The 16,352-nt window shown below is 45.1% G+C and overlaps 2 long non-coding RNA genes across 2 annotated transcripts; both read left to right on the top strand.

The window, feature by feature from the left end:
• The first annotated feature begins 4,366 nt into the window (after window positions 1-4,366).
• Window positions 4,367-8,135, top strand: LOC129214561 (uncharacterized). The gene is made up of 2 exons (XR_008579731.1): window positions 4,367-4,520; window positions 7,832-8,135. It is a non-coding gene; the product is annotated as an uncharacterized LOC129214561 (long non-coding RNA).
• Window positions 8,136-8,661: 526 nt separating this feature from the next.
• On the top strand, window positions 8,662-15,399 carry LOC129214559 (uncharacterized). Its single transcript, XR_008579729.1, has 4 exons — window positions 8,662-8,795; window positions 8,921-9,105; window positions 9,476-9,586; window positions 15,292-15,399. It is a non-coding gene; the product is annotated as an uncharacterized LOC129214559 (long non-coding RNA).
• The last annotated feature ends 953 nt before the right edge of the window (window positions 15,400-16,352 follow it).

Below are 16,352 nucleotides of genomic sequence, written 5' to 3'. Positions count from 1 at the left end.
GCATTCTGATAAATCCTCAGACTAGCACTTCCATGCCATCAAAATATGCATATTTACACATTCACAGTCTCAGGAAAATCTAACACAGCACTGCCTGTACCACAGCATAAGAGGCAGCAGGCAGTCTTGTGTAATGCTGATGGTATGGGAAAAAGAGATTTGCTGGTACACCAAGAGACTAACTGATCTAGTTTTAGGAAAGGTTGTAATCACACTTCTTCAGATCCTCCAGATCTAAACACATTCTTCTGATCATATGCATTTCAGTCATTAAAATATCTCAGGGAAGATAGGGTTACACAGGGAAGAGGTTAGAAAAACAGTGTCTGAGGTTCAGTGTAATATACAGTATCAAACAATGCCGTGTGCTCTAGGAGCCCCTTCCAAGAGTGCTTTGGCACTGCAGCACCCATATTTTGGGCCCCAGACTGGAATCCAAACCCAGAGCTCACCCTTGAGCTCACTACACAAGTTACAGGGACAGCTGAATATCTCAGAAGGCTAATCTTTTCACATGGATTAGGAAGAAGAGCTGCCCATTACCAGAACACTAGTGTGGTAATTTTGAATTCTTGTCTAGTGCAATATAGTAATGTGGAGGGCATTTAATATCTGATTTGATCACACAACCTTCACAAAATAATTATTCATATAGGAACAGAGGCCTGCCAAATTTCCCTGTATATTCAGCTGCCATTCACAGATCCTTGGAGAAAGATGAAGCATTCAGTTATTGGGAACATATACTGACAATGGCCTTGTCTTCCTTTTTGGTTGAAGAGTAGAGTCATACCAAACAGACTGCAGTCAAGAGAGGTGGAAATTGTGAAGCTCAATTCCTTCCAGCTCTTGCCATGTCCTGCACTGAAGTCCTGTGTTAATATTTCTCCATGCTCATGCTGTTCAGGGAATTCAAGTCCCTCAAGTTTCCTGCTTCAGGCCCTTCACCAAGTCTCTCCTCATATCTTAACAGCTGTCTTCTCTGGACATTAACAGCAACTGCAATTAAAAGAGGACTACCGGACTGCTAGAGCAACTAATGTAACACCAATACAAGACCACAACTACTCCATACAGAATGGACAAGTGTTATTTTGGGTTGTAGAACCAAAACTATATTTGTGGACACTGTCAGTGAGTGCTTCATGAAACCACTAGTTAGGGTGTGAAGGAAAAGCAGTGTTGACTTAGCTGGTTCGAATACAGCTGTGGACATAGTGGAAAATTAAGCTGTTTAAGAATTGACCTGTGGTGATACATGTAATACAACATCCTTGGAGGAGTTAAAATAGCCCCCCAAATCCAATATGATTGTGTTTATAAAGCACATAGAAATAAGGACTCAAAGGGAAGCAGTTCAGCATTAGTAGACTGAAGACCACTTAATTATACCATAGTAGATGTCCAGGGCAAAGGCATGCTAATTATCAGAAAAGAACTGATAAAAGGCAACAGTCACTTCATCATAGAAACCAATCAGGTTGGTCAAGCATGATTGCCTTCCCTGATAAAAACATGTTGGCTGCTCTCAGTTATCTTCTTGTCCTTCACATCCTTAGCAATAAATACCAAGAGGACATATTCTGTGATCTTTCAAATAACTAAAGTGCAACTGAGCAGCTTACAGCTTCACTGATACTTCTTCCTGCCTTTTTTAAAGATGGACATAGCATTAGCCTTTTTCCAGTCATATGGGACCTTTTCTGTCTGTCATTTTTCACCAATGATAAACATAGGCCTTGCAACTGCATGCACAGACTCCTTCAGCCTCCTTTGATTAGGAACACTCAGCCCTATGGATATGAATACATACAACTTCTCTTAATAAGTCCAGCTTCACTAAGTAGTAGGTTAGGACTTCCTCACTGTTGGTTATCCCTTTCTTTCTCAAACTCCATTGGAAGATGCAGATGCCTGGGGATAAGCTTTGTCTCTGAAGACTGATGCAGAAAAGGTGCTGCATACTTAAGTGTTTTCTGCATCACCTCTCATTAGGTGGACTCGCATATTCAGTGGTAGACACATATTTTCTCTGAACTCCCTTCTGCATCATCTGTGCAGAACTGTTATGCTTAACGTCCCTAGGTGCCCAAGTAATGTTTTACATTAATATTTTGGTATCAGTGATTGCCTCCACCTCATATACTTTTGTGGTTTAGTTCATCAAGGTATTTGCTGCTTAGATGATTGTTCCTGTTCAGGCAGAACAAGGTAGTTTGTTCCTGAGGTCACAATAATTTTCCTTTAAACCCTAACCATCTCTCTTGAGCAGTCTTCTCTTTCACAGCTGCTGCTGAGGGTGTTCTAACTAGCAGTTCCCTGAATACAATGAATTCCAGCCTTACAAAGTCTAGAGTGCTAATTCTATTGCTTACGTCCCCAGCTTTCCACTAGATCCTTCATTCAGTCATCATGTGGCTGCTGCAGCCTGAGCTGCCATCTGGGATCATATTGATCACTAGTTCATCCCTGCTTCCAGTATTCAGCATTGCCTGTCCGGTACTTACATTAGGGTATTGTCATTAGTACAGTCTAAGAACGTCTGGTATTGCTGCCCTCCCAGCCGATGTCCATATGGCTGAAAACCAAATGGCAGAGGAGACTTCTGCCTTTCTACTAGTTGTAGAAATCCTCCTTCACTACTTTGTCTTGATTGGGTGGTCTATAACAGACCCCATCACAACATCCATCATTTTTCTCCCATCTCTGATGGGATGTCTACAGTTTCACACTGAAGCTTTCTACAATCAAGGAGCACTTTAACATAAAGCATAAATCCTCCTCATCTTCCCTGTCTATTCTTCCTAAACAGTCCCCCTCCCATGACCATGTTCCAGTAATGCACACTATCCCAGCATATCTCCCTGATTCTGATCATGTTCCCCCTCTCCCTTGCAAAATTCCTACATTTGCAGCTATTCCTCTGTCACTTCTGGGCTTAATTCCTCTTCCTATGATGAAGCTGATTTCGCACCCTTGTCATCAGGTTAGTAGTCTCATTGCAAAGACCTCTTTCCTTCTTAGTCCTCAAATACAGATGTCCAAAAATCTAAAGGAACTCAAAGATGAAGTTGCTAAGCTTCCAAACATGGTGTGGAAGCTCCTACTTAAAAATCCATTTGGATATCACAGGACTGCTAGGTGACGAATGTAATCCCATGGTATTAAAAGGGCCTTTGGGGAAATCAAGGGAACTACAGTGCAGTAAGGCGATGGCTACACTGGACAAATCAGTAGAAATTATAATATAAAACAAAATTAATGGACACAGGAAAAAGTGACAGTCTTTCATGTGTATTTGTAAAGTGAAGTCTTACTTCACAAATCTGCTTGCTTCTTTGAAGGCCAGATAAAGTATGTCAATTTAACTATCAAGACTGCATCTGCAATGCTAAGTAAATCTGCTCCTGAGCGCAGTCTCTGGTATCATGCAGAATGGTGCAGGATGCTTTGCAGCCAGCCCTCAGTGCTTGTGACGACCAGAATTGTCTGGCTGCATCAGCACTGCATAACCCCAGGCTTGGGTCTCTGCTGTTTAACAAATGCCTACTTTCCCTTTCATACCAACAAAATAAAGTATAACGCCATAGCTTCTCCCCTGAAGTTTTTTAATAGGTGACATTAAATGACAGCATGGAGGGAAAATTGTAAACTGCAGCACTGGCATCTGTGTGCACATTGTTCACAAAAATGGAGCATTAGCTGTCAGAGCAGTTTTCAAAGGGAAAGATCCTTAACCTTTGGTAATCGCTTTGGAGGGATTAGATACTGAGAAGGAAACTGTGAGAAAATAGATAGAAAAAGACTGGGAGGCCATCATGAGAAGTTCAGGGGACCTTTCAGGAGACACCAAGACCTAAACTTTTACCCGTTCCTTCAGATGTTCTTTCTGGAAGGTAAAGATAACATTAATTCATATTTGCAGGTAAACGAACTTGAAGAATTTTCTTCCATGGATTTAAAAATCCTGGACATATAGACACTTAGATAGGTATCTTATAAAAAGTTCTGGGATACACACCATCTGCTTTGGTTTTGTTTTAATTCATAGAGATTATTAGTCCCACCCAAGTGATAAATTTCTGTGACATGCCTATTGGGCATTCCAGCTTCCTGCAAAGGAGTACTGTGTAATTTGAATTACTGGATCCAGACTCCATATAGATTTAGCTCCACAGTTCTCAGTGACTTAGGCTACAGAAAACAGGCCAATTTCCTCTGTTCAGGCATGGGACAGCTGAGATGACATCTGTCCTTGGGAAGAGTGATCTGCTGAAAGAGGCAGCAATGTCCTGATGCAAAACAAAAAGGGAAATGGATCCTGCCAGCCATTGACTTTCTGCCACTTGGGCTTCCTTCCCTACAGGGCCTGAAGTCCACTGGGACTACAAGCAAACCACAACACAGTCAGAAAAGGCAGAATGAGAGAAATCCCTGGATACAGATGGTCCTGCACAGACATACAGTGTGGGTGAAGTGCTGGAGTGATGACATCCAGGCATGCACATTACAATCTTTGTGTAAGTCCCTACAATGTGATTTCCCTTCACTTGTGCTCAGTGAGCATGAGCTGGAGAGAAAGAGGGGCACTCAGGAGCACAGGTGAAATGTGAAAGTGGAGCACTGTCAAAGGCTCTTGAGTTTGTGGCCCTATGCAAACCACAGTCTCCACCTTGCTTCTTAGAGCATCACTGTCAGCCTTGTAACCTGTCTAGTTAGAAAGAAATTCCAGGCCCAGTATCTCCATGTCATTGTCATGGAACCACCTTCAGGCCTCCTTCCTAGGTCCTCCACTCCTTCCACTCTGGACCAAGCTGACCAGGACCTTCTGGAAAAGAAGAATGGTTGCAAGCCTCTGGCCTCCATTTCAGGCCCATTGGTCTTCTTTTCTGCCTAGAGAGAAGCAACTAAAGTAAACCCAGTTGGACCATGTGGCAATCAACCAGCAAAGTTCAAGAAGGAATCTTCTTGGGGGGTCAGTATGTATAGTGTGAAATATAACCTCAGCAGCAGTGAATTCCTGTATAGAAAGGTAGCTGTCTTGGTGAACTCCTTGTGCTTTGAAAGAGCACAACATCAAGGTCACCCTCACACAGTTCATGATTTCACAATAGCATTGAGTACCTTTGTTACTCTCATTAGATTCCTTTAACCACGCAGCTATCCTAGAGCAGATGTACCATGGATTTCACAGACATTTTGAGGTGGTGTGTTCAAGTCAGGTGGGCATCCAGCTGGTGGATATCAAAACATAATGTTGATGGAATGTCCCCACCAAATGGAGGGTGTTTTCTGAAAGATAAGTAGTTTCCTCCTTTGGACTGAGCTCGTCCATTCTTTCATGCAAGTTTTCCTGAAGATTGGCACCAATGGTATTAAACTTTCAACCACTGCAAAACTGGAGAGAATTCATTCACATAAGCAATTAGCAGATGTCAAGATGGCACTGATCTCACCCTGTCCCTTCAATGTCATGTCATCAGCAGTTACTCTGGCAGGAGGGTAGGCAAGTTTTCCTCTTGTCCTAAAGCAGCTTGATGCAGAAGGAGCAGAGGAGCCAAAGACTGCTTAGGGCAGCAGCCTGCAGCTGTGACCAGGTAAACCCCCCTGTACTGGTTCTGGTGCACAGCAAGAAATTCATGATCTTCTCACCCACAAGCAATCTGTGAGACTCGAATGTGAGGTCCATAACACCCCTTAAAAAGAAATCCCTTTGTCATCTCCCCTCCATTAGTCAGCCCTAGGAGGCCGGAGAGAGCTGCAAGCTGCTGAGCTTCTGCTCAGGGAGTAAATCTGCTCTGTGGATCAATGTTTTCCTTATGATTCTCCACATGAGACGCCATACCTATCGCAAGAAAAACACAACTTCCAGCAGCAACAAGTGCCTTCTGGAAGTGCAGGTGGCTGCCTTCTGCACGATGGAAGACTGTCCAGGTATGGCTCCAGCTTGGCCAAGTACTGCCTTTATGAAGGTAAAGGCATGCAAGGTCTGTATAGCTACACTGCAACTGCCACTTTTTGCAGTGCTACACCCAGCCTGTCCCAGTCCCACACAGCTGGATGAATGTTTTACTCAGCCAAGCATCTGCACTTCTAAGGGCTAGGAGTCTACAAGCTCCCTCAGCACTTCCACTATACCTCATCATCAGGATCACATCCAGGAAGGAAGGTTGAAGAGATCCACAGAATCAAAGTAACTGTGCCACAGGCAAGAAACCACCCAGCTGTCCTCCAGTATCTCACAGGTGATTGCCCAGATGTTCCTGCATCTCTTAGGTTGTCATTGCCCTCAGTATCTTGCAGCCCCTGTGCTACCTTGCCAAGGAGATTTCAAGGAGAACTGTTCCAGGAAATTGATTGTGTTAGTAGGAGCTTTGCACCACAAAACAAGGAGTTTGGCAACTGGGCAGCTGACAATGCATTCTCACTCCATTAATATGTGGAGATTGAGCACTTGGTAACTAATTTTTGTAACAATTGCAGTTCCCTGTTCTGCAGCATCTGAGCTGCAAGGAAACCCAAGGATTCTGGAGTCGATGCATGGACTGATAAGTTGTCAGAGAAGGTTTTGAATGCCCCAGTACCAAATAAAGAGTAGATAGTCTGCCTCACAGGATGTAAGGCATTCTGGAATTTAGGTTTAGCTTTTTGGCATCGTGCTCCTGCTGTTTCTGAGAATGCCTGCAAACTGGGAAGCGTGAGACCCAGCACAAAGAATAATGATTTCAGAGTAGAGCACAGAAGCCCTAGTTACCTTGTCTCCAAAACAAAGCTAGTCCCACCACTAGCTACCTTCTGCTGAACAGCCCCATGGATAGAGCATTTTACTATGAAGTGAGAGGTCTGTGTTCTTCACCCTCCTCAGCATGGGAGGGATGTGCATCCTCTCCTTGTCTCTCAGATCCTGGTCCTTTACAGTAGGTAAGGATGTGTTTTGGGTGGATGGGCTGTCCACAGCCCTGCCTTGAAGCTTGGCCACTGTGCAGGCAGGCACACAGACCCTCTTTTGAGTTAAGTCCCTTTGGTGTGTCACTGGTTGTCTACAAACACATGCAGTACACATTATTAACAGAGATAGTATGTTGAGAAGATACAGTTGAAAAGATGCTTTGCTGGGACACATTCGTGAAAGTATACCTTTTTTTCCTTAGGCTGCTCTGTTATGTTTGGGTTAGGTCAGTTATGGTTCTCTAGTAGGCTATAAGGTCTTTTGATCAGCTTTAACAGCCTCTTCTGCTAAATCATACCTCCAGCAGCATATGGAAGATTCCTTCTTAGCTGAGAAGCTAAATATTCAAAATTTGTGACTTTTTCCATATTATCTACATTATAGCTTATGGAGAGATCAGCAATCAACTCTCATCAGACAGGATGAGAGACCCAGCTGGTGAGATAGATCAGATTATTTGTGTTCTACAGAAGCCACAGGGAGCACTGTGCAATCTGAGTTATGTGAACAAAATGTCTGTTCTGCAGAGATTATCAGTGAATAACTGGGTGCATTTAACAGTGCATGAGGTTTTTAGGTGGGCTGTTGTTCAGGAGGAACAGGTCTAATTCAATCCGTATTCATACATCTGCATAGACCAGATCCTGAGCAAATAATGCAAACTGAAACCCAGGCTGGAGACTACAGCATGATGCAGATACCTGGAAGGTATTGCAGACAGAAAGCTGATTTTGAAACAGGGTAATTGGCCCTAGTTGATTGCTGATTGCTGCAGAGACCTCCCAACAGCTTCTCATTTCTGAGAGTACAGGCAGCTGGGAAGAAATTATTCAGCTTGAGGAGAAATTGTTCTGATTTCTTTTCCTCTTTTTATTTCTGCAGATTCTTTCTCTTTAGGATGCTGAGACACCACCTTCATCTCTTTCATTTGCCCTGTGTCTGCTAAACTGTTTGGCATTATGCCTGGAACAGTGAATGGCAGCCATTGCCTAAGCCCTCCTTTAGGTATCAGTTAGTATTTGCAGGAATCTCTCAAAAAGGATGTTGTTTCAGCATGGCTTGCCTAAATTCACTTCCACTGGGAAATGAGTATTTGGTACCAGTGTCCTTCTATTCTAGAAAAAAAATATTTTGTTCAGTGCCTTGATTCTGTCTTAAAAACATGTATGGCAATGTGAGACCTAGCTACTAAAAGACCACTTTCTAATCGAATGTTTTTTCTTGCCAGATTCTATAACTCATAGAGAGTGAAATAGTATCCTCCCCTCCGAATAAAGGCAACATTTATATTCTGAGATCAGGGTTTTAACATATAGCACTTTCCAGGTTAAAAAAAAAAACAAAAACAAAAAACAAAACAAAAAACAACCCAAAACCAAAACAAAAGGAAAAAAACCCACTCCATCACCCCAAAACAGCAGAGGCTGGGATAGTGACAGAGACTTTCCCAGGAGATACAAAAATCATGTGGAATAGAGCTACACTTATGACTTTTCTAGAAAGAACAATGATATAGGATGGAGTCTGAAGTTCCCTGAATTGCTCATAATTTTACCAAAAAAAGGAATTCAAATCACTCCTTGCAGGATTTTCAGCTTGCAAGTGCTGTTGTTGGCCATGCTGTCATTATGGTAGGGCCTGCCTAGACAGATCAGTTTGCTCTGTAGTCTGACAGAGAATGCCCAGCCTCTGCTGTAGCAGCATTTCTGCTGCCCTCTGTGTAAAATGAGAGCTCACAGGAATGTCAGTGTAGGACAAGCAGAAAAGTCAGAATACTGCTCTGTAGCAAAACTGCTCATCCCTACACTTCTGCTAGGATGTATCTGTACACTGGACCCTGGAGATGGTAAGAGCACATTTTCCATATTAAAAGGTTATTTATCAATTCAGTGTAGATCTGCTAAACTGCATGCTTTCAATGTTATGTGCAGAATGTGCTCAGTCCATATTTTTGATGTGTCATCTGATTAGGAAATGAAGAAATGTGCCATTAAACTAACATTTCTGATAAACGTGGCTGAAGGAATGGAATGAGAGAATTGCTGGAAGCAATAAATTATTTCCCAGGAAGACCTACTGACGATCATAACTAATGACACTTAAAACCTGAAGGGTGAAAAAGTAGTGTGGACCATCCATTCTTTACCATGGCAAATGTAAGCAAAAATTTCTGGGTTTACACGTGAACACTTGTGACAACAAGCTGATGTCACAAGCTGGCCATGAAGGGACTATAATGGCCTTGCCTGTCCCTTTGCTCTATTCAGGAACTAATTTCTGCAGGTCTTAATGCAGTTGTGATTTACCTTCATGTCAAGGAAAGTGAATGCACCTGTCATAGGGGGAACTTTGATGACAAATTTGTTGCTATGTAGCTTTCCACAGAGTGGAATTCTTGGAAGTCCTCAGAATGAGTTAACTGAACATGAGAGGCAAATAAAACACACAGTCTGGGATTAGAGGATGGGCAGCTTTCAAATGTGTACCACAGGTGCACCATTACTCACACTCCCCCTGTCTCCACAGCTAACATCATCGGAAGAGATCTGGGCAGTACATTCTGGCCAAGGAGACAACATTCAGGATGCCCTTTCTATCACCCACCAAAGCAGCTGAGGGGCTCCTGTTACAGAGCAGGTGAGTGGGGTGGGCAAGCTGGGAGACCACTGGGTAGAAAAAGATAATTGAAACAGAAAGTAGAAGAGAAGGAAGGAAGGGGAACAAAAAGAAAATAAGGAAGGAGCATGGTATTAACCCCTGCAGGCCTAAAATAAGCTGCACTTGTGAGATAAAAGGTCCATGTAGCCCAACTTTCTGTCTTTGAAAGTGATTCCCAGGAAGGAGCGTCATCTTGCCTAAGGCAACATGGAGCTGCATGTCTCTCAAACTCTGCCGACACCCAGTGATTTGTATATATGGAAGCTCTGAGCAGGACACGATGTCTGGGTACTTAACAGCTTGTGGTGGATTTTTAACTGATGAATTTGTCCAAACACTTTTTGAACCCAAGAACTGTTCTCTGAACATATGGCATGTTACTGTGATCTTCTACTGAGGCTAACTTGTAAAAGGCAAACATCCACGTATGCAGTTCAATTCGCTTTGTTATTATCTTTGACTGAGTGCTACAATTATACATCTCCTTCACCCTTCATCCAAATTTTCATTTGAAGTCACATATTTGAGGAAGAAAAATAGTGATTAAACTGCAGAGAGCATCTCCCAGGTGGCAAGGTAGACAAGGGTATAGTTAATCTGCAGTACGTATTTATATTACAGCAGGAGATTTTTCTTGTAGTATTTTCAAGGGAAATTTTTTTCCAAACACTAAAGCTCCTGTCACTTCCGAGACTCCACCACAGCCTCCTATGTAATGTTAGCAGATATATTTCCTTGGTGGTCAGCCTAAATGATTCCTTAATTGCTCTCCGCATCCATCTGAGATGCCGAGGGAAGGATACAAGTCCCTGCTGCTCCTGAAGGGCAAATCAGTTGCGTTAAGCAGAACGGCTCCAGCAGGAGACAATGACGGTGATGTGCCACCAGATAGCCAGCAGCCAGGGTGTTTGACATCTCATTCAGGACCGTGGCCTGAGAAAATATATGCTAACTCTTCTACAGCTCACGATGCAGTGCCAACTTCACTGCTTTGCTGAGCCACGCTGGCGTATGTTGCCTGCCTTCCAGATCATTCCCTCAGGTCAGTCAAAGTGCATGCTGCTCCCTGAGAAGTGCCTCCAGGTGGCCACAATCTTGCATGGTGCAAGGTCTCAGAGCAGAGCTCTCTCTTGACGGCACTGCTGTCTGCCTCATATTTGCTAAGCCTGGATCTCACCCCAATGTATGTATCTTGTCCGCAGCCTATCTGTGTTGCAACTCTGAGTTCAATAGAACTAATGCATGTAGAAATGGGAGAAAGAAAGGATCTCTTTGTAGGCCCTTTTCCTGGATGCATGGCAGATTCATTGGTAAATTCATGGAGAATTCAGCTGTTGAATTTAATCTTATTTCCTCACACTCTTGGTCAAGAAGTTTCTTCCTTTCATACAGAATACTTTCCAAAAATTCTGTAACTGGACTAGTTAGCTCAGGAGATACAGATGTCCCTCTAGTCCAGGAGTTCACATATTGATCTGAGAGCCTCTGCAGTGGGGCAGCAGTTCTGTTGAAACACAGGCACTGTATCTATTTTAAACTTTCTCTCTGAGATGGTCCTTTACAGCCATTTTAGAGCGGTGTTTTCCCCACAATCAGCACTCGTCAGCTGACAGGCAGCCCAACTCCACAAAGAATGTCTGAATGCAAAAGGATATCATTCTGCAGTTATGGCAATAAATATCCGAGAGAAAGGAATCTTTGGTTTCCAACCCCTTGGTATGCTATTTGGATCCTGGTAATTTATCATAATCTATGGCCTCCTCAAGTGAATAGTTGTGTTAGTCGAACATGAAAGAAAACCTGAGAATGCCATTTTTTTTTTCTGTGTGCTCTAGCTATGTAATGTATCTTGTTTAGCACATTGCTATAGTTCATATTGCACCATTAGAGAGCTATTTTTTTACAAGGTAAAGAATGCTGAAAAAACAGTCTCATAATATGTCTACAAAAATAACAAGAGTTCTCATTTTTAAAGGGTCTTTACAGTGATTCTTAAATTAAAGGCAAATTATTTATCAATTTTGAAAAATCAAAGTTTTTGTATACCTTAGAATGTATTCCCCAAAGTAACCTTGCTGTTCAGGGAACCAAACAGACAGAACCTTAAAATGGGAACTCTTTCCCACGGGAAAAAGAAGCTTTTAAAAGATAAAAATCATATTTCAGATATCTACATGCCTACGCAATTTCGCTGGGCATTATGAGGCGAAGTGGGATATGTACACCTTCTCAGAAATTATAGCACCTTTTCCAGGCAGGATCAGTAACTGACTGTGAAATGTAAACATAAAAATAGACATGATGATCATCACAGTTTCAGTTGCAAGACAGCTATTGATATACTTGCTATTTTTCTATAAAAGTCCATATGATACCATCCATATCTAGACAGTCCTTGGGAGATGCTTGTCTAAAGCAGATCCTTAAAGGCATAGGCTAAAGGAGATCATGCAATATTACAGATACTTAGTTCTACCATACAGTTTTTCTCATTCTAATATTTCCTTAACATTTACTCCAAATCCTTTTTACTTCAAATTAAACAGTTATAGTCCTGGCACTATAACCCTCTATGTCTCTTAATGAAAATCGTTTCCATTTGACAAAATTATTTTCAAACTCCCACACCCAGTCTTTACTCTTCTCATCTCTGACTTAAAAAATGAAGTTCTGCCCACAGCTTTTTCTAAGTCATATTCTTTATAGTTGTCATTCTAGCTCCTCTCCTCCCCAATCACAAAAATCTACAGAATCCCAAAATCTACAATCCCAAAATCTACAGAAAGATTTTTCTTTGTTCAGAAGAGGTCTACAAAATGTGCTCTATTCAAAGTACTATAGATTGTCGCTAAGACAACCCATTGCTGGGGAAAGCAAACATTCATATCCTGCACCGTCGAAATAGTACTTATACCAATATTTTCAATAATTAAATATACCATTTTTGAAACTCTTTGACACTGTTGTCTATAAACTTGTGCCCCATATTCAGAGACATTTTCTCCGCTTTTCCAGAGCTACTTTTAAGCTTAATCCCATTCCGCCCTGGCAAAGTGCTTGGATGCCCTCCTTCCCAAAAGACACACCACCAGTGGCTGCTTCTGTCAGCTCAGGCTCTTTTCTTTGAGCACTGATGACCCTAACATTTCCAGGCCTTCTTTGGCACATTCCACCGGTCTTTGTTCTGTCCCAGTGGCGAAGACATGAAACTGGCTGACCCACCTGGCTGGATGTCAACCTGTCTGGTGTGAGTCAGTGGTAACACGTGGGCCAGGAAGTTTCAGCAGCTTTGAAAGCACCCACGTTTCAGCGAGACTTAGCTGCCGCTCTGCAGCAAGCCAGCCACCCAGCGGAGGGTCCACCTCGGCAGCTCCATGCTGCCACCCCCTGGCAATGGCTGCTTTGAGCAGTGGGCCCGGTCCGCTGCTGCCTGGCTGAGCTCCCCGTGACTGACAGGAGCCTGCTGGAGCCCTGCGACCGGTTACCCCCTGCTTCCGACCCCTGGGAAGGATGCCACCGCCTTTCTGCCAAGGATCCCTAAAAGCACTTGTCTGTCCCTTCAGTGTCAGGTGATGGGACCCAAGCTGAGAATAAAGCTGAGGGGCCTGTGTCCTCTGGGCAACAGTCCAAGTGGTGAGGGGAAAGGCACAGCCACCATCCCAAATGATGTCTCTGGGCCTTGGTTTCCTCTGCCCGATTGCCTGTGGTGACCGTACCGGGCAGCAACGCCGGCTCTGCTGAGCTCTCCCAAGGGCTAGTGGAGTCAGGCTGCAGGCAGAGCTGGGTCTCCATAACCATTGCGTGATAGCCACCGGCCTGGCCGGGGCTTCTCCTGCGGCCCTGATATACTACAGTGGCCCTTGAGCGATCTCTGGTGCACAGGCCTACTACCTTCCCTCAGTGAGAGCTGTGAAAGCACAGCCTGAGCAAAGGGACACGGCCTTCTGCAGCGCTGCTGAACCTCGGAGCAAGCCCTGCCTCTGTCTTCATCCTCACCCAGACAGGGACGCGCGGAAAGGCAGATGAAAACTGTCCACTTTCAGAGCTACAGCCCAAACCACCTTTTTCATTTGTTGGTGTCCAAGAGAAGCGAGACACCCCATCCACCCCAGACTGAGCCCCAGCTGACCGCTGGAAGTACCTGGGCAGCTGCTGTGTTCCCCATGGGACAGCACGTCCCAGGAGGGAATGGTGAGCACCCAGGCGCTGCGTTGGCACAGCGTTGCTGCACAGATTTCAGAGCGGCCACTCTTGATTTATACTCTTACCAGGGAGAGCACGCTCGGGCCTGCTTCTGATCTTTAACATTTCAGCTGAGAAAGGAGCTGTGCTGGAGCAAGTCTCTCTGGGGCAAGAATAGCATCTGCCGTCTTAGGACACAACACAGTTGTCCAGCTCCTATATGGCAGCACGTTGCGCTGAGATATAGAAGGCAACCTACCCGCCGAGGAATGTCTTCGAGCGCTATTAGTGGAAGCGTATCATCTACACAAACAGGCATGACCCCGCGCAGGAGTCTTGCAAGAGCGGGGCTATTTTGAGCTTTTGACAGTGAGGATGAAGGGAGACAAATGACGGGCTGGTCCTCCTGGCACGGGCAACCTCCAAAGCTCTCTGTGGCCGTGTCTCCTCCTCTGGGAATGACTCTTGTGAAGGCTGATGGGCGATTTGTGGGACCTCAGAGCCCAGGAGGCAGCCGTGAGTTTGCCGCGGACGCGAGGCCAAGCCTCAGTCCCGTCAGCATCGCTCAGCCGTGCTTATGGCAAGCCCTGCCCGAGGGTGTGCGCCTGTCCCTGAGCTTAGGGCTCGCGGCCGCCTGCTTTCTTTTCGACCACATCCTTGAGAGCTAGAGAGATTCCAGAGGGTGTGTAACTGCGCGCAAGTGAAACAGAAATCCTTTGCAAACCAGAGTCTAAAGAAGGCTATGGTAGGTCAGAACAGACAGAGTTATACCCATGATGCAAGAGCTGCTTCTTCAGTGACTTGCCTGTCCTTTCCCACCGATGCCCTTTGTGACAGTCCTTTTGTACAAGTCATCAAAGAAACTATCTCCAGGTGTCACACTTACCAGGGTGGCCAGGAGCCATCAGCCTGCTCACTCCTCTTCACGCCACTGCCTTCTCTCTTCCCTATGCCTGTCTTTGCTGGCTGCACTCCTTCATTCTGATGACACATCCTCAGGCTTCCAGGGTGGCGGCAATGCGAGGCAAAGGATGGTGCAGGGTCTGTACAGCAGGATTTCAGAGAGTCTCAGAAGCTTATGCTTGCACAAACCATTACAGCTAACAGGGATACTCACGAGAAGTTGTGTGTCATCTAGACTCTACCCAGCCCCACCTGAAGCTTTGGAGGCACCTGCAGGTGTGGCTAGAGATTCTTGAACCACCCATGAGGAGCAGTCAGCTCATAGGTGGGCTTAGGCAGGTAAGGCTCACCACAAGAGATCCTGGCTGTGGCAGCAGGCCAGTGCATGCTGTCAGGCAAGGAGAAAGACTGCAGGGGATGAGGTGGGATGAACAAGGTTGAGAGTCTGCTTGGGAGCCATGGGGAAAAGTGGTGCAGTGTCAATGAGAAGGGAGGACTAGTCTGGCATCTCTGCAAGGTGTTGGGTGGCTTTCTTAAGTCCTTTGTGATTGAAAACTGAGGTCTGCTCCTGAAGATCCACCTCCCATTGCTCTCTTCAGACAGCACTGACAGAGGTTCTGCTTGCCAATGCTCGCTAGCAACACTGGAAGCAGGCTGGACTTCTTTGTGAGATCTGGTGTGCTGCTGAGACTGCACTTGGGAGCCAGGTAAGGCCTTTAGGATATTGCTGTCACAGGCGTACAGCCATGGAGCTGTTGGTTGTAACTTCCCAGCAGTGTGAGCATCAATTTGGAGACAAAGCCTCTGGCACTGACTTCTGCAAGCTTTGACCAAGCAGACCGTGTCAGTCCTTACCACTTCCCATCACCCCAAGGAGCTCCACTGGCAAGCTCTCCCTTGAAAACATTCTAACCAAATCAAGGTGCGCAGGGGTACCTGCCTCAGGCTTGGGCACAATCATTTTCTGCACAGCTTGCGTCCCTTCAGCCCACAACACCAGCCCCACTCCCATCCTTGCGGCCCTGCTAGGCTCAATGCTCCATGGAGGACCCACCTCTGCTTTTGCATACTAGCACTTGTACAGTAGACAGAGGTGGAAAGCCGCAGACTGTCGCAAGCTTTCCACAGCAACACGTACCCTGGCCTCTGCTCCTGAGCCTGCTTCTTGTTTCCTTTTAGAGCCAGCTGCACCTCACTCCTCAGTTGCTGCTAATGTGTTTCTCATTCCCTCTGCACTGGTCGGCATCAAGGGCTCCTGCAGCCCGGAGTCAGCTGGGGTCACCAGCAGTGAATGCCTCAGACAGGCACAGCTGCAACAGTGGTGCAATTGTGTAAGTTGATATTGCTGAAAGGATTTCCAAATTAGCTTCAGAGCCCTCAGTAACCGCTAACCTGTGTTTGATTCGCTGTATACACAGCCCCGCAGTCTTTGAGGTTTCTGAGAAAATCCTCCAAGGCTGTGTGGTCTCCCTGAAAATAAGGGACAGAAGTTACTTGGAAGCCGAGAGTTGTTGGTTCTACGAAAGCATCAGCTTAGGCAGACATCTGTGGGCTTCTCTTTAACGTACCTTGGCACTGCCCGTGTGTCTTTCACCCAAACTAGAGGCAAGGCGTAATGCGTCGGAACAATCCAGCTGAGGTGGCTGATAGAGCACGTGAG

This window comes from Grus americana, chromosome 18, assembly GCF_028858705.1.
Source record: "Grus americana isolate bGruAme1 chromosome 18, bGruAme1.mat, whole genome shotgun sequence".
In the NCBI taxonomy this organism is placed as follows: domain Eukaryota; kingdom Metazoa; phylum Chordata; class Aves; order Gruiformes; family Gruidae; genus Grus; species Grus americana.
This window is presented reverse-complemented; position numbering and strand designations above follow the sequence as displayed.